Raw genomic sequence first — 24,024 nt, forward strand, 5'->3', positions numbered from 1 at the left:
CTTAATCTTAATTAATTTCAAGCTTAAGAGCTTAGCCTCCATAGTTTCATATTCACAACTAAGAGGGGGGAGGAGAGAAATGCAATATCTCCATCATTCGTCCACGGAATGAGGAGCGAACTAGAGCGATTGGAAGGCAACATGCAATTCTCCTACCCTATCACCTTAGAAGAAGGGGGTACATTGAAGCTCTGAAATTGAGGTTGGAGGAGAAGACATGGCGATGGTCATGGAGAGGCATTGGCTTCAATTCTCTCTTCTTGCCCTTTGCAACTACAATTATGGCTCAAAAGCATCTTCCCCTCTTCAATAATTGCGTTCAATATGGTCCCCTCTTCTTTATCCAGTTCTCTCTCTCTCTCTCTCTCTCTCTCTCTCTCTCTCTCTCTCTCTCTCTCTCTCTCTCTCTCTCTCTCTCTCTCTCTCTCTCTCTCTCTCTCTCTCTCTCACCCTTCATCATAGCAAAAATGGTGCCCTATTGCTCATCATGACTCCCTCTTTTTCAGCAAACTCCCTCCTTCTCCCTCTCTAATTGCCTCCCTTTGGACTTCCTCTCCCTTTCCTAATCCTCTTCCACTAGCAATAGCCTTGTTTCATCTCCCTCTTTCCATCTTCTCCAATTGGCATGATGGTGCCCTCCTCATCTTCACGACCTCTTCAATTTTCAACGGCTTCCAATAGCCTTTTCTTCCTTTAATTCTCAAATTTCCTTTTAATTCATTTCCTTTCCTTCCTTTCTAACCCTTAATTAAAACTATTATTATGGTTCTTATATCAATTGAGCATTTCCCATAGGAGCTCCCTCCTACCTCGTAGCCAAGGTAAACATCCTCCTAACTCAATCAGTTTGGTTCACAGATCACACACAAAGAGCCCATCAACATGCAAGACACGTCTATTCACACTCACTAATCTTCTCCTCTCCTTCATGCTTGTAGCCATAACTTAAGAGAAAGACAGCCTCTGCTAGATCTCCCAGAGAATACACTCATCGTCGTCATGCTAGAAACACATAGGCCCTCTAATACATGTCACATTTATAATAAAGACCTTATTGGACTTGTGCTGTATTTTAAGACTTGCTCAATGATTTTGGGGTAAATGTGTTTTTGTTTGATGCTCTTTGTTGAAAAGATAAGATGGGGGTTTTTTTTAATAATGTAATTGTGGGCATACCCAAAATGGAAAATTTGAAAGTTTAATAACTATGGCTATGTTGGAGAGTGGTGGAAAACCTTTATCTTAATTCCCATGGAGCTAGAAGAATTGGGCTACAAACTAGTTACTTTTCCATTGTGGATTCACCAAGGAAATCTATCAGTTTTCATCTATAACACTACCTTTCTCCCATACAAGAACTTCCTTGTACTGACATCTCCTAACTAGACTGTAGAGACACGGCCTCCAGAAACAACAATAATGAGCACTACATCTGCATTAAATTAATGTAAAAAATTGGTAACATTGTGCCAATTGTGTACAATTTTGCTAAAATTTTTGCAATAGTAGACATTGTTTCTAGGTGTTGTCATATCTCCCCTAGGTCAGGGCGCTCCTCCTCATCACCTAAGGAGTTGACATTAGCTTCTATATGGCCTCGAATTGCAAGAAAACCAGCTCGCAGACAAAAAATAATGCAGTCTGATTCGTATGCCCTGCGTAGTCCGTAAGCGCTTCGATCTTGCCCAGGATCATAGGGCTTTGGAAGCCCATTAACCAAGCTTCATTCTCATATAAAAATTTCTGGAAATGGTTGAGTGGACAATGCACACTAAGTAAAAAACGAGGTTGCTCTCTAAAACCCTAACACAATCCTCCATAGCCAAGAGTACTCAAACTTTTTCCTCTTCCTCATTTTCTCTCTCCTATCACTTGGATTAAGACATTGTTGCTCTGGTTTGCTAACCCACAGAAGACTCCAACAAGATTTATCCTCAAACCATTGAGGAGGGATTATTTTGGAGATTTTTCTTGCAAATATTTTGAAGCATAGCCCTTCATAAGCTTCTTTTTTCACCTTGTCACTCGAATCTACTATCAAACCAGACCAGCACCAAATCAAGGAGGGAATTTGGAAGATTTGAAGTAGATTGGAGTAAATTTTTGAAGGTTCTTGAAGACCTCAAGTCCAACAAGGCAAGAAATACTCAGTTTTTCATAACTAGTATCTCTTGATACTACTCATCTAGTGTCTCTTGACACTTGTGCACACTCAAGATTAACCTTTGAGCTAAAAACTAAGAAATTATTGGAGCTAATTTGTTGTTGCCTTTGCAACTTCAATGTAATATTTCCATAATGAAATATTAATCGGGCCTAGACCCTGCACTTCCCGTGCAAAATGCAACCCAAAGTAATCTCCCGCAACGTTAAATGTTGGTGGCTAAGTGCTCCCTCTGCGCGCATTAATAAAATCCAGCTCCGTGTCGTGTATGGAAGACCGTGGCTTGAAACCGCAAGCCCACACGGGAACACCCTTCACGGGAAAAGGAAAATGGAAAATGGTTAAAATTGTGGCAAATTTTTTTAAAATTATTAACCCCCTCTCCTCAGCCAATGCATGGCGGGGAGAGGGAGTGTGGAAAGAGCATGAGTTGAGTGGTGGAGAGTATGGGGGAGGGAGGAGGCATGTAGAGCCACGTGTGTGGCTATCTCCCCCCCCCTTATCCTATATGACCCCCCCTCAAGCTTGAGGGGAGGGAGGAAGAGGAGAACGATGTGCTCCCATGATGCCACCATCAACCATTCATGCCGCCTGTTTGCCACTGTGCCAGGTCGACTCGCCTCCACCTGCCATCACCATCATCACCATAATCATCATTATTATCATCTTCATCTCCATCATTGTCGCCTTCACCCTCCCAATCATTTCCACTCCCCACGTCATCCTCTAGTATTTCAGGAGCTTAGAAGCTTCTAAATAGAAGCTTCTAAAGAAGGCTTCCACAAGCCTTGTTTACACGGCCTTCCCCGGTTTTTTTTTAAAATCACATCTTGTAAAGGCAATTTCTGCGCGAGGGGGAGTAGGTAGTTTTTGGGGCTGATTTGCCAAAGACTGGAGGGAGTTTGGAAATTGGAGAAAGGCAAGGACAAGTTTGCGGAGTCAAGGATCTACGTCATCGATGGCTCCTAAGCTAAAGACGTGAGGCACACACAGGAGCTTCCACCTCAAGTTCACGTGTGGACAACACCCCGAACCTCAATGCCCAGGTTCTTAAAATTTGATTCCACGTGGAAAGAATGCACTAGGCATGTCCAATTCTTGTAGGAAAGTTTAATTACACTTGGAAATTTTAATTGATCACCCGATTTTCAAGATTTAGTTGCATGATGTGCATTTGAAATTTCTTGCACTTCCAAGTTGTAATCCTGAACGCATATTGCATAAGTTAAAAGGTGGATTTGTCTAAATGCATCCTTGATTGCCCTGCGGAAAAGAACAATGCATAATGCACTTAGGTAACAATTTCCTAGTCGTGATTCGTGCATGAGATAATCTTAGACGCCCTTTGAATGTTGTCCAAAATAGTCACAATGCATGGGAAGGAATTTATGATCTCGTAAGTTGCATGCAATGATAGTTCATTTTGAGACGGGTTAAGTGCTAAAGGACGGGTTAAATCATTAATGGACTCATGGCAATTGCTCATGCATGGACTCCTTTTATCAAAGTTGTAATTGGGAAAGGATGAAATTGTCATATTAAAGCTTGAATTCAATGCATTAAACGAAGGGTTTATGGGCATAGTTCTTGATGTAAATCAACGTAGGGTTTATATGAGTTAGTCTCAATTGTCAATCATTATAGTTTAGACAAGGAGAAGTAACGATCATTGTAGAACTTATAGCTGCATAGAAGGAAAAAGTCTATGAATCACATATTTTCATGGAATGTTATAGCTTGCAATTATTTACATCTTTTAGTGTAATGTGTCCACATGTTTGCTCGTAGGACATGTCTTAGCAGCCCATCGGAAAGAGGGTCTAGAAAGCTCCACCCGGCACTCCCATGGAATGTTATGGGGTTTGTGATCTAGGTCTTTCTGAGTCTACCACGTAGCGGAAGTATTCCGGCCATTCCCACTTAGGACCGACCTGAATCAGGGTTTTCCTAGTGGTCAAACTCCTGGAACGGTAGCTAACGTCAAACCTCAGGCGAACTATTTTACGCAAAAACTTCAGGGTCAAAGCAGATTCATGCTGCACTTGGTTCAAGGAGAATGGGAAATGAGAGGGATGCAAAGCTCTACCTCTCTGCCCATAAGGCATAGTCCCATTCCGTTCCTCTAAAACAACATAAATCGGGATTCTAGTAACCTGAACTCTAGGTCAGTGTTGCTTGCTATTCATTCCTTTTGAGAAAAGTTTCTTGCTATCCATTTTTCTTGAGAAAAGTTCCCGCTGTCCATTTCGTTTGAGAAAAGTTCCTAGCCAAACGGGACCACCCAACCGTAGGACGGGCCCATGGCCACATCCACTACACTTTCCTCAGGGTTGCTTTAGTTGTCTAATTACCTACCACATTTACTTGGACACACATAAAACAACTTCCTTAATTAGCCATTTAGACACCGATTCCTTCACGTAATCTTAGCACTTGAGATAGAAAAATAGTGTCAAACAAGTTCCTTTTCAATAGTTGATCTTATTTATCTTTGGAATACATCCATATATTCCATAATCCGCCCGAAGGCAATCCATAATCCGCCCGAAGGAAATCCAACAATCCATAGGGATTACTAATCTAAAATTCCACCCGTAGACTAGGATACGGGCCTCGAGATCCAATCCCAAGTCGCGTTGGCCTCTTGTACAGTAGGGCCCGAAAGGCAAGGGATTTACAGCCAGAGCCCCCTAGTACCCAAGCATCCTCCTACTCCAAGTAGCGCCCAATGGAGAGGCCTCTCGTAGTGGGTTCGGTCCACGTTCCTGGCACGGCTAACAACCCCCTTGCTTAGGGTCAGGCTGACAGTCGGGGGTAACTGATGCTGCCTCTCCCTTCAGGCCTTCAACTTGAAGTATTAATTATCTTTCCATCTTTAGTTCTTTGAGAAAACAATGCAAACAGTGCTCCTAAATTGTTACAAACACAATCAATCCAGTGGTCGTCTAATTGGCCAACTATATAAGGAGTGAATCCTTATCTCCAAATGCATCTAGCATTCGATCCGGGATCAATTGCAACTTGGCAAGATCCCCAAGGATTTGTTTGTTTACCCTTTTGTCCTTGGGTTAGGGTCATACCTTGTCAACCCAAATTAACCAACACCTTAGGTTTCTTAAGTTAAGACATTCAATCCTAGCAACCATGTCATTCTAACTTATTTGATCCTTTGCTTACTAGGCAAAACATAACTTTCCTTAACTTGGCAAGTCAACCCAAGAAAGGTGATGTAACAGGATGTCTACTCATCCTCTTGCAAGTTAGACTTGCGCTAGAACCTGCCAACCTCATTCCAAGGAATGGCAAATCTATCGTGTGATTAAACCACAAGGCCATGCGACGTTGCAACTTGTTGCACAAGTGTCGCACCTAACTCATGGGATCATTTCACCAATTGAACGGCATTTCCTGGTCAAGGAATTTTGTTTAGATGAGATGCAGGGTTTAGGGTATCTTCTTACCCAACCCAACCCTAATTGTACTAGATCGACAACGTTTGGTCCTAGGGTTTCCAAACTCAATCTGAGTTTTAACATTAGGTCAGTCGATCCTTAGGGTAGAAACCCTAGATCGTTGTTTGCATGGGCGTCCAATTGACCCAAACATTTCATGAATGTGGGTAGGACCTTTGGGTTTGAGGGTTTGGACTTGGCGTCCAAGTATGATACTAGGTTGCATTTCTACTATGCCAAGTCCTAGCTAGTACTTGAGGTGTTTATCGTATCGATTAGTTACGCCTATATGAATCCCTAACGGTTATAATATTACAAGTGATTTGGGTAAATTGTCCTACTTGTCTTGCGACAAGGACGATCCTTTACTAGAGATACTAAACTTGTTTTAAGGATGTAAATGTAATGTGTCCACTAGTATCATCCAGGACACGTCTTAGCAGTCCATCGGAAAGGATGTCCAGAAAGTTTCGCCCGGCACTCCCATGGAATGTTACGGGGTTTTCGATCTAGGGCTTTCCGTGTCTGCCACGTAGCAAAAATATTCCGGCCGTTCCCACTTAGAATCGACCTGAATTAGGGTTTTCGTGATTGGTCATTTCCTAACAGCAACTAGCGTTGGACCCAAGCGAACTACTTTATGCAGAAATGCCAGGTCCAAAGTGGATTCACGCTGCACTTGGTTCAAGGAGAATGGGAAATGAGAGGGATGCAAAGCTCAACCTCTCTGCCATAAGGCATAGTCCCATTCCGTTCCCCTAAAATAGTGTAAATCGGGTTTAATCATAACTCTAGGTCAACGCTTTTGTTGTTCGTGTTCTTTGACGATCCTCCTACTATCCTTCGCGATTTGAGAAAAGTTCCCGGCCAACCAAGACCACCCATCCGTAGGATGGACCTATGGCCCATCCTCTGTACTTTCCTCGGTTGTTTTAGTTATTTAATTACCTAACACATTAGTTGGACATGTAACAACCAACTTCTTTAATTAACCCGTTAGGCACTGGTTCCTTCACGTAATCTTATCACTCGACATAGAAAAACAATGTCAAACGAGTTCCTTATTAACAAGTTATCATATTTATCTTTGAAATACAAAGAGTCCAGCCCGTAGGCTTATCCACAATCCGCCCGAAGGCTATCCAGCAATCCACAGGGATCACTAATCCAAGTTTCCGCCCATAGACTAGTATGCGGGCCTTGAGATCCAATCCCGAGTCACAATAGCCTCTTGTGCAGGACCTGGAAGGCGAGGGATTTACGACCAGAGCCCCCCTGGCACCCAAGTGTCCTCTTGCTCCAAGTAGCACTCAACAGAGAGACCTCTCATTACGGGTTCGGTCCACTTTCCGAGCGCGCTCAACAACCCCCTTGGTTAGGGTCAGCCAGGCAGTCGGGGATAACTGAAGCTGCCTCTCCCTTCAGGACTTCAACCTGAAGTATGGATATCCATTTATCTTTTAATTCATTGATCAAATAGTGCTCTAAAATCTGTAGCAAGCACAAACATTTCCATTGATTGTTTTTGTTGGCAAACTGCTAAGGAACAAATCCTTCCTTTCGAACGTCCAGCACTCGATTCGGGATAACTTGCATCTTGACAAAATCCCCTATATCCTGGGTTAGGGCATACCCTATTAACGCGACTTGGTCAAACCTTAAGTTTATTGTTTGGTCGTTACTTTCCAAACAATCTTCCTTACTCAAGAAGGTTGCTAAATTAGAATGATTATTCATCCTCTTGCAAGGTAACTTGCATAAGGACATGCCAACTTCATTGTGAGAACTTGGCCATTCCCTTGTGATCCAATCACAAGATTATATGACTCCGTATTTGCTACGCAAGTGTCGTATAAAACTATGTCCGAAACTGTGCATAATCCTTTCCTAGACCATTCAAGGTCACGGAAACTAAATCATCATCTTCCACTGGCGACCCAATGGAAGCAAGTGCATCTGCAATCTTCTTCACCTTCATGTGGTAGTCATTGATGCTCATATTTTCTCTTTGCACATTGTGCAACTCTTGCTTGAGCTGCATTTTCCTGGCTTGTGTATTTGTGCTATACATCTTTGACAGAGTATCCCATGCCTCCTTTGGCATACTTGCATCTTGAATATGCACAATCATAGAGTCTGAAATGCTGATAGACAGCCAATACATAACTTTCCTGGCTCTCTCATGCCATGCTTTAAATGCCTGCATTTGCTATTGATTGGGAACATCAGGAAGAACTGGTTCTTCTTCATTTCTTGCAACAAATTCCCAATATCCTTTTCCCATAAGGAAATTCGTCATTCTAAACTTCCATGCTTGGAAGTTGTTCTTGTCAAACTTTTCAGTGACAATCTGTGAAAGAGAATCAGATGCCATTACAGAAGACTACAAAAAATTCTGTCACTGCAAAAACCACAGCTTCACCCTCACAAGGGAAAATCTGCAAAACTGGCGAAAGTGGTATTTGACCACACAGTCACTTCCTAGTGACGATTTTGCATCAACAGGCAACAGGGATGATTCTGTAACTCCCAATGTCTCTGCGCACAAGCATACAATGCAATTTTAACAGTAACTATTCACCGACCTGTAGAACAGTGGCTGCACAGCATAAAACTGGGCCTTTTCCTGAGTGCGTGCAGAAAACTTCCGCCTCCAAAACAGGCCCCGAAATGGCCTCAAATCAAAAAAACAAGGTCGTCGGGGGCTAAAGCCCTTTTCCCGCAGCATATACTGCCCTCTTGCTTCACCGTGAAGGGCGTCTCAACCTGAGACAATGCACTCCTGCACTTTCCGGCTATGCTACCTGCAGAGATCTGCTCCCAAAACAGAAAATGAAAGCAACACTGCTCCTCTTACCAGAACACCGCGATATTGGCTTGCTTTCTTGAGCTCCTTACCACGAACAAGGCTCTGATACCATGTCAAGATTGTGGGAGAGAAGGAAGGAGTCTCACTTGTAGCTTTCTTGCTTGCACAATGGGGGAATACACACAAGGGTGGAGGCTGAAAACAGTTTTTCTCTTCTTAGTTGTGTAAGCCAAAAGAACTCAAGTACAAAGAAATAGAAGAACCCTAGATATGGGTCTCAAACCAAACTCAACTAACTAAGGTGGCATACTAACTGAGCCACGAACTAGAGTAGATAAGGATAGCTATCATGTAGCTATTATTCAGGGGCGGTGTACCAACCGCATCTGCAACTGACAAGTCGGTGACATAAATACACAACGGTCACCCTGGCGTATCACGAGTGGAGCTCGATATCTCAACATGAAGAACCACCTACTCCTAAGGTGGTAGGTCAATTTGAAGTTGGAGAGTCATCTGAAGCTAAGGAATTTGTTCATCCCACTTCACTTCAGCCACAATTCCATCAACAAAAGGGTCACTTTCAGCCACATGGGCAGGACCTTCAAGAAAGAGTGCAAACAAACTCAAAGCATGATGAAGACATCCATGGGTGCAACTCTTTCTACAAGCAATTTTACCCTCAAGAAAATGTTGGTGGCTATGAGCAAGGGCATGTTAATTCAGCCCCAAACTCTTATGGGCAGCCACATGGACATGTGAGTTCAGCCCCAAATGCTTTTGTACAGCCACAACATAATTTCTCTACTCAAGTGCAGCCCAATAGGCCAAGTCCCATGTTATTTGTTAATTCTTTGTTGTAGCTTAGTTAATTTTCAATTTCAGTTAGATTTCATTCCATGGTTGATTACTTTCATTACACCCGCACAAAATTTGGACACCTGTTGTGTCATGTCCATCTGCGGTGCATACTTAAGAAGTGAGACAAATTTAGAATAGTATGCATCAAGCGTGAGCCCTAGCTGTTTTAATTTGTAGAACTCATTCATTTTCTACATGTGATATGCAGGTGGCAAGTATCTTCCCTATATGGCTTTCTTCAGCTTCTCCCAGGTAACAGATCCCTTCGCGATCCCTTGATCCCTGCACCATTGCTTCCACCAAAGCCTGGCTTCGCCGGTGAGCTTTAGCTTGGTGAGCATAGTGTGATTGGCAGGTGCAGTACCGGCTGCTTCAAAGTAATCCTCCATGGATTCAATCCAAATTTCAGCATCAGCTTGGACGAATCTGCCTCTCCTATCAAACTCGGGCGGCTTAATCTGCTTGAGAAGGAACTTCTTCTCTTGGATTAGAGCAGTACTTGATGTAGGAGGCAAACTAGGAACTTGTACTCGGGATTGTGCTTGGATAAAGGTTTCTTGATGTTATTATACGATAATTTTGTTATTGATTTATATTACATCTTTACTTCTGCTATCACGTAAGCAATGTAGCTACTTAACTTTTTAGCAATTCACATGCACAATCAGACATTGATAAAAAGAAGTCTTATTTCTATTTATATGGGCATAGCCCCTTCGGAATACAACATTTCTTGCGATGATAAGCCAACTGTTACCTTTAGTTTGGGGAGAACAACATTGTATTACATTTATCTACAGGAACTGTATAATAGTATGGTTTCGGGTCATGGATCTTCAGGAATCGGTAAGTCATTGGAAGTTCAGGATATCCTTTCCGTTGGAATCCATACATCTCATGGCGGCCCAGCACTTTAATCCTATCGGCGGGAATTACACGGGTTACTTCCTCATATACATATGAGTTCATCTCAACCCTCCGACCTCGAATATGTAAATTTGAGTTTACGTGAGCTTCCACAAAAATGAACAGCTTCACGACTTTCAGGTCTTCCAACCACTTGATCCTCTTTAGGTTGGTTTGTAGATAAGCAAACCGATGGGTGGCTATATAGTAGATTCCTGAAGCACACGTCCATCTTCGTTCCATGTACAACTGTGATGGATTATAGTTTTGCTCTAGGATGTTCATCATCTCAACCCTTTGTCGATAATGCGGAGAATGCATTGCAGTCATAAACATGATTCGAAATACACAGAACTTGTTCGACGCTTCGTAATTCTGCAAGACAGCATTGAAGGTAAGGAAATGTTTGGACAGCAACATTTGCTTCACATCAACTTATTAAGATTTTATAAAAACAATTCCGTTGTTGGTCGGCTCTGATGCCAACTGTAACGTGTCCACTAGTATCATCCAGGACACGTCTTAGCAGTCCATCGCAAAAGATGTCTAGAAAGTTCCGCCCGGCACTCCCATGGAATGTTACGGGGTTTTCGATCTAGGGCTTTCTGTGTCTGCCACGTAGTGGAAGTATTCCGACCGTTCCCACTTAGGATTGACCTGAATTAGGGTTTTCCTGATTGGTCATTTCCTAACACTAGCTAGCGTCAGACCCAAGCAAACTACTTTACGCAGAAACGCCAAGTCCAAAGCGGATGCACACTGCACTTGGTTCAAGGGGAATGGGAAATGAGAGGGATGCAAAGCTCAACCTCTCTGCCATAAGGCATAGTCGCATTCCATTTCCCTAAAACAATGTAAATCGGGTTTAATCGTACCTCTAGGTCAACGCTTTTGTTGTTCTATTCTTTGACGATCCTCCTACTGTCCATCACGATTTTAGAAAAGTTCCCGGCCAACTAGGACCACCCATCCGTAGGATGGACCGATGGCCCATCCTCTACACTTTCCTCAGTTGTTTTAGTTATTTAATTACCTAACACATTAGTTGGACATGTAACAACTAGCTTCTTTAATTAACCCGTTAGGCACTGGTTCCTTCACGTAATCTTATCACTCGACATAGAAAAACAATGTCAAACAAGTTCCTTACTAACAAGTTATCATATTTATCTTTGAAATACAAAGAGTCCAACCCATAGGCTTATCCACAATCCGCCCGAAGGCTATCTAGCAATCCACAGGGATCACTAATCCAAGTTTCCGCTCGTAGACTAGTATGCGGGCCTCGAGATCCAATCCCGAGTCACGTTAGCCTCTTGTCCAGGACCCGGAAGGCGAGGGATTTACGGCCAGATCCCCCTTGGCACCCAAGCGTCCTCCTGCTCCAAGTAGCACTCAACGGAGAGACTTCTCACGGTGGATTCGGTCCACTTTCTCGGCACAATCAACAACCCCCTTCGTTAGGGTTAGGCAGGCAGTCGGGGGTAACTAAAGCTGCCTGTCCCTTCAGGACTTCAACCTGAAGTATAGATATCCATTTATCTTTTAATTCATTGATCAAACAACCCTCCAAAATCTGTAGCAAGCACAAACATTTCCATTGATCGTTTTTGTTGGCAAACTGCTAAGGAATGAATCCTTCCTTTCGAATGCGTCCAGCACTCGATCCAAGATAACTTGCATCTTGGCAAAATCCCCTATATCCTGCATTAGGGCGTACCCTATTAACCCGACTTGGTCAAACCTTAAGTTTATTGTTTGGTCGTTACTTTCCAAATAATCCTCCTTACTCAAGAAGGTTGCTAAATTAGGATGATTATTCATCCTCTTGCAAGGTAACTTGCATAAGGACATGCCAACTTCATTGCAAAAACTTGGCCATTCCCTTGTGATCCAATCACAAGATTATATGACTCCGCATTTGCTACGCAAATGTCGCATAAAACTATGAGACAATGGAGTCACGAAACAATTTTTTTCAGGTTCTTTAAGTTGACGTCGTTAGACCTAGGGTTTCCAAGCTTCATCTTTGTAAGATTCTCATGGACAAACCCTAGTTCCTTTTACGATTACAATTCATTGTCCCTACATTGAGGGAATGTGGCAAGTATTTAAGTTTTAGGCGTTTCTTGGAATTTAACTCATTCCCAACGAATATTTGGCAGCCTAGGTGTTTTATGTTTATATCAATTTGGTCAACTCTAGAAGATAATTTTGAGATTACTTCCACATGATTTGTGGTCTATGCGTAAATTGATTTTTCAATCCTAAACTTTATCCATTTGAGGTTAGGTTAATTCCAAATAACCTTCCTACACTTTGCGAACAAAATTCATGCTAAACAAGCAACCTTTTACTTAATAATTTATGCTATTGACAAACGATATTTTCCTAGAGTTTATGCATCATAAGAATCATTTTATGCTTGCACTTTCCATGATGATTCATTACAAAGAGGATATGGATTAATAGTACGAGATGCAGTTTATAATTCTAGGCTTAATCGAAGTATACTATTTCAATGGGCAATAATCTAATCTTATAATTCATTTCAATGCATAAGCTATTTGCTAGAAATGCTTTTATGCTTTCTTAATTCGCATGTTTCATTTAAACGTATTGATGACTAAGTTCCTTCGTCGTGAACAACTAGGATGAGAATATATTCTATTTCTAACAATTAACCTTGCATGATTGAATTACAACAATATCAAATAAAAATTAGAAAGGAGAACTTGGGTTTGGGGTGAGATATCCACATGGATGCCCGGAGATGACCCTCTCGCGACCGTGCCTTGGACTTTCTTAGGAGGCATCGCAATTGTAGTTGTTCGGACATGGAAGCAGCTTTACAACTCCTCCTTGGAATTCCATCGTTGCTCCCTTGCACTGCCCATTGAAAGTAGTTTTTGGAAGGCTCCCTCCTTGAAGTCGAGGATTCAAAAGGGTGTTTCAGAATCTTTTACGATTAAGACCCATTGAAGCCATGGGGAAGGCTTAGTGGCCTTTTAATGACTCATTCAAATGAGGAATGAAAAGGGATGGAAAAGACACAAAGTGCGGGAGAGAACTCCAAGAGAATATAATAACTGTAAAGGTTATAAGTAAGGTCAAAGGACCCTTAGGTCACACTTGAAGAAAAGGGGTTTCAATATGTCACAGGGGAGGGTTTAAGGGTTAATATACAGGGGGTGTGGTTCCAAGGAAAAGGGGGCTTGAGGATTTATAAAATATGAAAAGGGGGCTTAAGGAAAGGGGTTAAGTGACTTTTAAAAGCACGGGGGGGGGGGGGGGGGGGGGGGGGGGGGGGGGTAATAAAGTCAGTGGGAAAGGGGCTTAAGAAGCTCATTTTTAGAAGCTTCTAGGAGCTTCCACGTGGGGGGGTGGTAAATGACTCCCCTAGGTGGTATTACGATAGCCAGGAGGTGGACTGTGGTGGCACAATGCAGAGACGGCTTCTCTCTCTCTTCTTCTGTCTGAATCCTCCGTAGCCTCTCCTAGCTCATGGCGTTCTCCCCTTGCTTTCACGGCAGCGCACGACGTCAGGTCTTCCGGGCAATGTCACTATTTCGGCCTTCCTTTTGCCATCTCCCTTGAGTGGGGTTTTTATAGGGAGAGGGAAGGGAATCCTCCCTCTCCTCATGTTGGCATGCATGGCTGTCCCATACCCGTGAGCTCCCACCGAGGAGCTTCTGCTTTGTTACTATTCCCCTCCCCTTCTAGCACAATAGTCGGCTGGGGAGGGGAAAATAAATTTTATACTATCCTTAAAAAAAATGTTTACGCAAATGATACAGTAAATAGTTTCAATACATCACAATACATGTAAACATGCGATTCATTACTTCTACGCACCAAAATGTTTGCAATAACCCTAACTTTTCTTGCTAAAGTCATTACGCATGATAATTTGGAGAATAACTTGCATGAAACCTACAAGGATTTACATGAAGGAACTATTCCTACAACCCTTTTGTCTAAGCATTTGAATTTCATGCTTTTGATAAGCCATGCAACCTTTCCTAAATGCAACTCTTGATGAAATGAATTTTTTGCATGACAAATATGTAACATGCAACCCTTTTCTAGATATAACATTGTTAATGCGGTTCATGCAAGACGATTATGTACCATGCAACCTTAATCCATTCCACAGGTGTCCTCGCATGCAACATGCAATGTCCATTGTTTCATTTTCATGCCGTGCAATGGACATTAACAATTCTTTCCATGTGAGTCATAACAAGAAAGTTATTGACCAAATGCAAGATACGCTTGTTCTTTCACGGCCAATCAAGGATGCACTTAACAATTTCAATGTTTAACTCTAAGCAATATGCACTTAGGCTTGTTACTTTCGAAGTGCACGAAAAAGCAACATGCAGCTAAGCTCCTAAGATGGACAAGTAGTTTATGTTCACAACTTTTGGAAATGCAAACGATCCAATTTCATGACATGCACCAACCCTTGTCCATCGTTCAAAGAGATAATTTCTCATATTTACTTTTATCACTACCACGTGAATTAACGATAAGTGTAAAATGTATTATCCCTATGGAATTAAGCGTGCTTAAAGCATTTATTTATGTTGAATTAAATTTGTGGAACCTGGGCTTGAGAGCTCGTGGGGATGTCCACGTGTAAGTTTGGGGAAGAACCTCCCGCGGGTGCGCCTTGAATCTTCTTGGGAGCCATCGTAGACATAGTGTGTTTGGACTTCGGGTTTGCCTTTGCCCTTACATGGTCTGCAAATTCCCTCCAAGCTTGGTAAATAGCCTCGAAAAATGTCTGTTTCTCCATTACGCAAGAGTACCCTTTACAAGATTTGGGTTTTTAAGACCCCGGTAAGGGCTGTGTGCATAAGACTTAAGGCCCTTGCCTTTAGAAGTTTCTAAAGAGCTTCTGTCTCCCAAAACCACATGGGAGGAATGAGGGGTGATGATTGGGAGAGTTATGACGACGAAAGAAGGGGGATTATGATGTTGATGGCCAGGATGGTCATAGCGGCAGCTGAAGGAAGCCTGGCAGCGGATTTGGCGGCGCTCTCACAGCAGGTGGTATCGTTCAGCATGGCAGCACTCGATCTCCCTCTCTCATCCTCCCTTTGTTAAGGGGCATTTTTATAGTGCTAAGGGGGGGGGAGAGACTCCACACACGTAGAACCCTCATGCTTCTCCCTTCTCCCCATGCACTCCTCCTCTACAAGCTCCCCACACATCTATTTACTCTTCTCATACTCCCTCTCCTCTAGCCATGCATTGGCTGGGGGAATGAATAATTAGTTAAAAAAAATTGCCTAAATTTCATCATTATCCCAATTGCCCCTTCAAAAAGGGTGTTCTTCCACGGCTTTGCGGTCTTAAACCCCAACCTCAATTGCACGATGTGGATGGGCTTATTGTTGCATGTGCGAGGTAAGGATTTAGCTGCCAATATTTACGATGTGAGAGATAACCTTGCACAGGTTTTTGCACGGGCGTGTGGTGATCAAAGCTCCTTAATATTTCGAGTGAAAGTATTACATTCTCTCCCCCTTGGAGGAATCGAGATGTCCTCATCTCGAGAAGAACTGGGGATATCGTTGCTTGAGAGTACTTTCATCCATCCAAGTGGCATCCTCCTCGGGATAATCTTTCCACTAGACGAGACATTCTCTCAAGGTTCTAGATCTCAATTGTCTTTCCCTAACATCTAAGATCATGTCAAGCCGTAGCTCAAGGACTCCTTTGCTAGGCATTACAACTTGTTGATCATTAAGTACATGGCTAGGATTAGGTACATACTTCTTCAGTAGACTGATGTGGAATACATTATCAACCTTTAGGTTCTTAGGAAGTTGCAATCTATAAGCATTGGGTCCTAGGCATTTGAGGATCTTGTAGGGTCCACAATACCTCGGACTTAGCTTTTTGCATTCACCTAAGGATAGGTAACTCTTCTTTGGGCATACGCGAATGAAGACCATATCTCCTTCAGTGAAGGTTCTATCTTGACGTTTCAAATCCACGTATGCCTTTTGTCTATCCTTGGTGGCTTGGATGTCATGTCTTATTGACTTCATTTGGTCATCCATATCTTCTAGCATCTGCCTTGAAGCTTCAACCCTCAAGGTTGGATTCGAGAAGTTTAAAGGATTTTGATAGTCGTGCCCATACAATTCTTGAAAAGGGGTCATCTGAATGCTTTGTTGATAAGAAGCATTGTAGGCAAACTCAACCAGTGACAAGTATTGAGTCCACCTTTTTGGTTCATGGCAGCAATGTGCCCTTAGGATATCCTTAATGACTTGGTTAACTTGCTCCGTTTGACCATTGGTTTGGGGATGGTAAGCTGTACTAAAACAAAGTTGAGTCCCAATGGTTTCAAAGATAGCTCTCCAGAAGTGTGACGTGAAGAGATAATCACAATCACTAATGATTCTTCTGGGCAACCCATGTAGCTTGAATATCTCCTTGATAAATAACCTTGCAATGTCTGAGGCTTTATAGTTTGTCTTAACAGGAATAAGATGTGCAACCTTGGTGAGCATATCCACCAAAACCATAATGGAGTTGTATCCTCCTTGAACTTGGGGTAGGCCAACAACAAAGTCCATACTAATGAATTCTCATTTCATTTGGGGAATGTCAAGTGGTTGCAACTTCCTTGGTATTTTGACATGTTCAGCCTTAATGCGTTGATAAGACAAACACTCAGTGACATATTTGAGAATGTCACCTTTAAGCCTCTCCCAATAGTAACTCTTTCTGGCTGCATTGAGGGTCTTGGCATAGCCACGATGTCCTAAGAAAGGGGAATCATGAGCTTTCCAAAGTATCTTTTGCTTGAGTGACTGGCTTGCCGGTATACATAATCTCATTCTATAGTAGACAAGTCCACTATTGGTAGAGAATTCCTGATACTTAGCCTATAGCTTCGGGTCTTGATATTTGATAGGGATTTCCCTTAGCATCTTTTGATAGGTTTGATAATGGCATGCTTCTTCTCTAGCTAGCTCAAGTATTGGGTTGTTTGGCATGGATACCTTTGTGGCTAGAGATCTAACTGTTGATGGATCTTGCAAGATTAGAGAATTAAGGAATGCCTTGTGACTGAGTGCATCGGCAACTACATTCTCCTTTCCAAGCCGGTATTTGATTTCAAAATCATACTCCTCTAGCACTTCAATCCATCAACGTTGCCTCATGTTGAGCTCGTTTTGGGTAAAGATCCACTTGAGACTTTTATGATCCGTCACTAGGGTAAACTTCTTACCCAGTAGGTAGTGTGTCCAAAGCTTGAGAGCATGGATGACAGCTAACAACTCTAGATCATGCGGCATAATTCCTCTCATGACTCTTCAATTTCCTTGAAGAGTATGCTACAGGATGACCTTCTTGCATAAGCACACATCCTAAGGCAAGCGTGCTAGCATCAGTTATTACTACTTCAAACTCCTTACCAAGATCCGGAAGTTTGAGGATAGGTGCTAATACCAAACTTTTCTTTAGTCTATCAAAGCTAGATTGTTCAGCAGGTGACCATACAATTGATGTTTTCTTCTTCAGTAGATCCGTCAGAGATGCTGCAATCAAAGCATAGTTTTTTATAAAGACCCTGTACCGTCCTATCAAACCAAGAAAACTGCGTATTTCCTTGATAGTTATTGGTATTGGCCATTCCAGAACATCTCTGACTTTGGCTGGATCCACTGAGATTCCTTCTGCTAACACGATGAATCCTAGATATTCAATGTGATGTCTGAAGACTGCACACTTCTTTATCTTGGCATAAAGCTTGTGTGCACTCATTGCCTCAAGGACAATGCGAAGCTCGAGTTCATGATCCTCTTGCTGTTTGGAGTAGACTAAGGTATCTTCGAAGAAGATGAGTACGAAGTCATCAAGATATGGCCAAAAGATATCATGCATTAACTTGTTGAAGGTAGCAGGTGCATTCGTCAGCCCAAATGACATGACTAGGAACTCAAAGTGACCATATTTTGTGTTGAATGCCGTCTTTGGGATATCTTCTTCCTTGATCCTTATCTGATAGTATCTAGACCTGAGATCAATCTTGGAGAAGATCTTCGTACCTTGAAGACGGTCAAGAAGTTCTTCTATTCTTGGAATAGGGTACTTATTCTTAATGGTTGATTGATTCAACCCTCTGTAATCAATACATAGCCGAAGCATTCCATCTTTCTTGTTCTGGAACAACACTGAAGCTCCCCAAGGTGAACTGCTAGGATGGATGTAGCCCTGATCTAACAGTTTCTTGAGTTGCTCCTTCAGCTCAATTGCTTCCGGGATGGAAATTCTATAAGGCCTCTTTGCAATTGGCGCAATCCTGGCACTAGCTTGATTTCATGATCAACTTCCCTTTGAGGCGCAAGTTTTGTCAACTCTTCTGGAAATACTTATGCGTACTTCTTTAGCCATGAAGGTTCTTCACTAGACTCCTGATTCTGATCTAGCTTATTAAGCTTAATCAAATAGATAGTTAGTCCCTTTCTAACTCCCTTTATTATCCGAGATGCTTTGGCCAATTGAATTTTTGACTTTCCAGCCTCTCCTTGAGTTGTGACCAATTCCCCTTTAGAGTCTTGAAAGGAAACATGACCCTTTCCACAATGAATGTGGGCATCATTAGGTTTAAGCCAATCCATTCCAAGCAAACACTCATGGATACCTAGGTTCATGACTGTGAATTTGACTGAAGTCAACTTTCCTCCCAAAAAGAATTCCACCTTAGCAGTTTACCTGGTACAAGTGACCTCATGACCATTTGCTAATTCCACAAGCAAGGTAGGTGCTTCCATTGTGGCTATTCCTAATCTTCTTGCACAAGTTGGTGAAAGAAAGGAGTGTGTACTACCACAATCAATCAAGGTTTTGAAGCCTTTACCTTAATAATCCGATGGTGTCCTAATCATCGAAAACTATCAATTCGGGCCTTTCTTGTGAAGGGCGGCATGGACTGTTGCCCTCTCAAAGTCTGCTTCCATGGTCAGGTCTTCTTCTTCGCACAATTCCCTCTTGGCAACACAGGTGGTTCTTCCTCTGCCCTGGGTGGCGGCTCCTTGGCCACGGGCGGTTCCTTGGAATGGCCCTTGACATTGACCTTCACCAAGTTTGGGACATTGCCTTTTGAAATGAGCAATAGAGGTTGCGGCCATTACCTTGGGTAGGAACAAAATTATTGACATTATTGGTCCTTGCTTTCTTCCTTTGTCCATGGTTTTGACCTTGAACTATCTTTGCTTGGGACCTATACACTCCTTTGTTTTGATCATTATAAGATCAAGTCATGTTTTTTCTTGGCCTGGTCTGCACCTCTTGAATTATGGACGTAGCTCAAATGAGTGCATCCTGAAGATCTGTTGGATGCATTGATTCGAGGCAGGTATTTATAGGTGGGTTTAATTCTGCACAAAACTTCGACACCTGTTGTGTCATATCCATTTGTGGCGCATACTTGAAAAGAGAGACGAACTTTGAGTAGTATGCGTCAAGGGTCAGACCAAGCCGTTTAAGCTCATAGAACTCATTCATCTTCTATGTGTGGTACATAGGTGGTAAATATCTTCCTTGCACAACTTTTTTCAGCTTTTCCCAAGTAACAGACCCTTCTGACATCCCTTGGTCTCTGCACCATTGCTTCCAACAAAGTATGGCTTCGCCGGAGAGCTTCAGCTTGGTGAGCATTGCTTGGTTAGCGGGTGCAGTACCGTCCGCTTCAAAGTAATCTTCCATGGACTCGATCCAAATCTCAGCATCAGCTTGGACAATCCTTCCTTTGCCGTTAGATTCTGGTGGCTTGATTTGCTTGAGAATAAACTTCTTCTCCTGAATCACGGCCATACTTGGTGTTGGGGTCAGACTAGGAACTTGTACGTGAGGTTGTGCATGGGCATGGGAATTCTTAACGTTAACAACTCGCTAAATGTTTCTTACATTACATTTCATACCCAGTTCACCAAGAGACCTAATCACTTAAGTTTTTATCAACACTCATAGTCAAGACAATTATTGATAAGAAGAAGTCTTATTTCATTCATATGGCATAGCCCTTTCGGAGTACAATATTCTTGGAATGGTAGAGCAAGCTGATACATTAATTCGGGGAGAACAGGGTTGTGTTGCATTCAACTACGGGAACTGGGTAATAGTATGGATTTGGGTCATGGATCTTGAGGAATCGATAAGTCATTGAAGATTAGGGTATCCTTTCCTTTGGTACCCATTCTTCTCATAGAGTCCCAACACCTTGATCCTATCGGCGAGGATAATGCGCATATGTGTTCAACTTGACCTTCCAACCTTCGACATGTAAATTTGTGTTTACGTGAGCCTCAACAAAGATGAACAAATTCATGATCTTCAGGTCCTCCAATCACTTGATTCTCTTTAGGTTGGTTCGAAGGTACGTGAATCGGTGGGCAGCTGTGTAATAGATTCCTGAATCACCCGTCCATCTTCGTTCCACGTATAGAGGCGATGGATTGTAGATGCGGTCTAGGATATTCATCATAGCGATCCTCTGTCGATAATCTAAAGCATGCATCACAGTCATAAACATGACCTGGAATACCAAGAATCTGTTTCATGCTTCATGACTCTGTAAGATAGCATCGATAAGTAAGGAAATGTTCTTTACAGCAACATTTTCTTTACTTCACCTTATTTAGTTTCTTATAAGACATTAGTTCCTCATTGGCTCGCTCTGATACCAACTGTAACGTGTCCACCTATTCACTCGTAGGACACGTCTTAGTAGCCCATCAGAAAGAGGGTCTAGAAAGCTCCGCCCAGCACTCCCATGGAATGTTACGGGGTTTGCGATCTAGGTATTTTTGAGTCTACTAGGTAGCGAAAGTATTCTGGCTGTTCCCACTTAGGATCGACCTAAATCAGGGTTTTCCTAGTGGTCAAACTCCTAGAACGACAACTAATGTCGAACACCTGGTGAACTACTTTACGCATGAATGTCAAGGTCGAAGCAGATTCATATTGCACTTGGTTCAAGGAGAATGGAAAATGAGAGGGATGCAAAGCTCGACCTCTCTACCCATAAGGCATAGTCCCATTCCGTTCCCCTAAAACAACATAAATCGGGATTCTAGTAACCTGAACTCTAGGTTAGTGTTGCCTGCTATTCATTCCCTTTGAGAAAAGTTCCTTGTTGTCCATTTCCCTTGGGAAAAGTTCCCGCTGTTCATTTCGTTTGAGAAAAAGTTATCGGCCAACCGAGACCACCCAACTGTAGGACGGACCCATGGCCACATCCACTGCACTTTCCTCAAGGTTGCTTTAGTTTTCTAATTACCTACCACATTTAGTTGGACACACATCAAACAACTTTCTTAATTAGCTAGTTAGACACCGGTTCCTTCACGTAATCTTAGCACTTGACATAGAAAAACAGTGTCAAACAAGTTCCTTTTCAATAGTTGATCTTATTTATCTTTGGAATACATCCATATAATCCATAATTTGCCCGAAGGCAATCCATAATTTTCCCGAAGGCAATCCAGCAATCCACAGGGATTACTAATCCAAGATTCCACCCGTAGACTAGGATACGGGCCTCGAGATCCAATCTCGAGTCGCGTTGACCTCTTGTGCAAGGCCCGGAAGGCAAGGGATTTACAACCAGAGCCCCCCTAGCACCCAAGCATCCTCCTGCTCCAAGTAGCGCCTAACGAAGAGACCTCTCGTGGGGGCGGGTTTGGTCCACGTTCCTGGCATGGCTAACAACCCGCTTGATTAGGGCCAGGCAAACAGTCGGGGGTAAGTGATGCTGCCTCTCCCTTCAGGCCTTCAACCTAAAGCATTAATTATCTTTCCATCTTTAGTTCTTTGAGCAAACAATGCAAACAGTGCTCCTAAACTATTACAAACACAATCAATCTAGTGGTGGTCTAATTGGCCAAATGTTAAGGAGTGAATCATTATCTCCAAATGCATCCAGCATTCGATCCAGGATCAATTGCAACTTGGCAAGATCCCCAAGGATTTTTTTGTTTACCCTTTTGTCCTTGGGTTAGGGTCATACCTTGTCAACCCAAATTAATCAACACCTTAGGTTTCTTAAGTTAAGACATTGAATCCTGGCAACCACGTCACTCTAACTTGTTTGATCCTTTGCTTACTAGGCAAAACATAACTTCCCTTAACTTGGCAAGTCAGCCCAAGAAAGGTGACGTAACAGGATGTCTACTCATCCTCTTGCAAGTTAAACTTGTGCTAGAACCTACCAACCTCATTCCAAGGAATGGCAAATCTATCTTGTGATTGAACCACAAGGATTTGCAACATTGCAACTTGTTGCACAAGTGTCACACCTAACTCATGGGATCATTTCACACATTGAACATCATTTCCTGGTCAAGGAATTTCATTTAGACGAGATGCAAGGTTTAAGGTGTCTTCTTACCCAACCCAACCCTAATTGTACTAGGCCGACAACGTTTGGTCCTACGGTTTTCAAACTCAATCGGAGTTTTAACATTAGGTCTGACGATTCTTAGGGCAGCAACCCTAGATCATTGTTTGCATGGTCGTCCAATTGACCCAAAACATTTCGTGAATGTGGGTAGGACCTTTGGGTTTGAGTGTTTCGACTTTTCGACTCAGCATCCAAGTACGATACTAGGTGTTAACCCCAACAGGAAGAAAGAAAAAGGAAGTGGAAAAGACGCAGGGAAAAGGCGGAAAAAAGGTAGCTCGATTGAAAAAAGAAGAGGAGAAAAGGCCAAAAGCACAAGGGCAACCTTAAAAGTCCAAGGCAAATGCAAAAGGGAAAAGGCACATTTTAAAATAAAAAGGCGCACCCTGAAATCTTGTAAAAGAGCGCTGGGCTCACACCCGTGCAATTTGTAAATGTAGATAGGCGGTGGAAAGGAAGCTAGGAAGATAGAAGGACAATGAGAAAAGGGGCCTAGGCTAATGGCCGGCCATGTAAAAAAGGGGGATGACCGCCCATGGAAATTAGGGTATGTATATAAAGTTGAAAAGTGAATGAGAAGCTCATTCTTGTGTGTGGCAAAAGCTTCTTCTTCTTCTTCTCTTATTTCTTACCTTCTTGCTTGTGCTTGAGAGAGGGATTGAGAGAGTGTGAGGGAGTGATTGTGTGAGAGTGAGGGATCTTGGAGAAGAAGCTCTCCATCTTCACTTTTCATCTTCTCCTCCTCTCTTCTCTTCTCTTGTCTCACGCGTGGCTATGGAGAATGAAGCTCATGGGAGAGGGATTGAGGTTGCTTGAGCTTGCCTCAAGGATCGTGGAGCTACTGGTGTGCAAGAAAGAGGAGGGTACTCGATCGAGCATCAAGGTGAGCTCACTACACCCGTAAGGTAGGCATTGCGCGTCGGCTATGTGAGAGGTATCCATGGGCTGCTCGGTTCGAAACACTTGAGCAATAAGTGGTCCGTAGTTCTCGGGGTAGAGCTTAAAGCTCCCCTCAATTTTGGTTCCATTGTCGGGACAGATGGAATCGAGCCTCGAGCGCTGCATGCATCAGATCGAGCATGGAAGTAGGGTTTGTAGCCTGAACCAGTGCTTGAGATAACTAGGAGATTTAGGAGGATTTAATCCATGGAACAGGTAAGTATTTGGGTTTGTTGGAAGCATTAGATTAGGACTACTATTCTGCATTTCTGTTTTTCATATTTCCTGCACTAGATTAAGGTTATATTAGGGTAAGAAAAGAGAAAATAGAGGTTTTGGTTGTTGCTGAAAACAAGAAAACAGGGGACCAGATTCAAGTTTTTGGGTGGAACATGGACAGGGAACTAGCTGTAAGGTTTTGCAGTGCTGGGAAAGGACCTTAAGAGGCCTGGGAGTCCTGGAC

The sequence above is a fragment of the Lygodium microphyllum genome, chromosome 7 (assembly GCF_053477565.2).
Source record: "Lygodium microphyllum isolate KBCC chromosome 7, Lygodium_microphyllum_v1.1.10, whole genome shotgun sequence".
NCBI classification, from domain to species: Eukaryota; Viridiplantae; Streptophyta; class Polypodiopsida; order Schizaeales; family Lygodiaceae; genus Lygodium; species Lygodium microphyllum.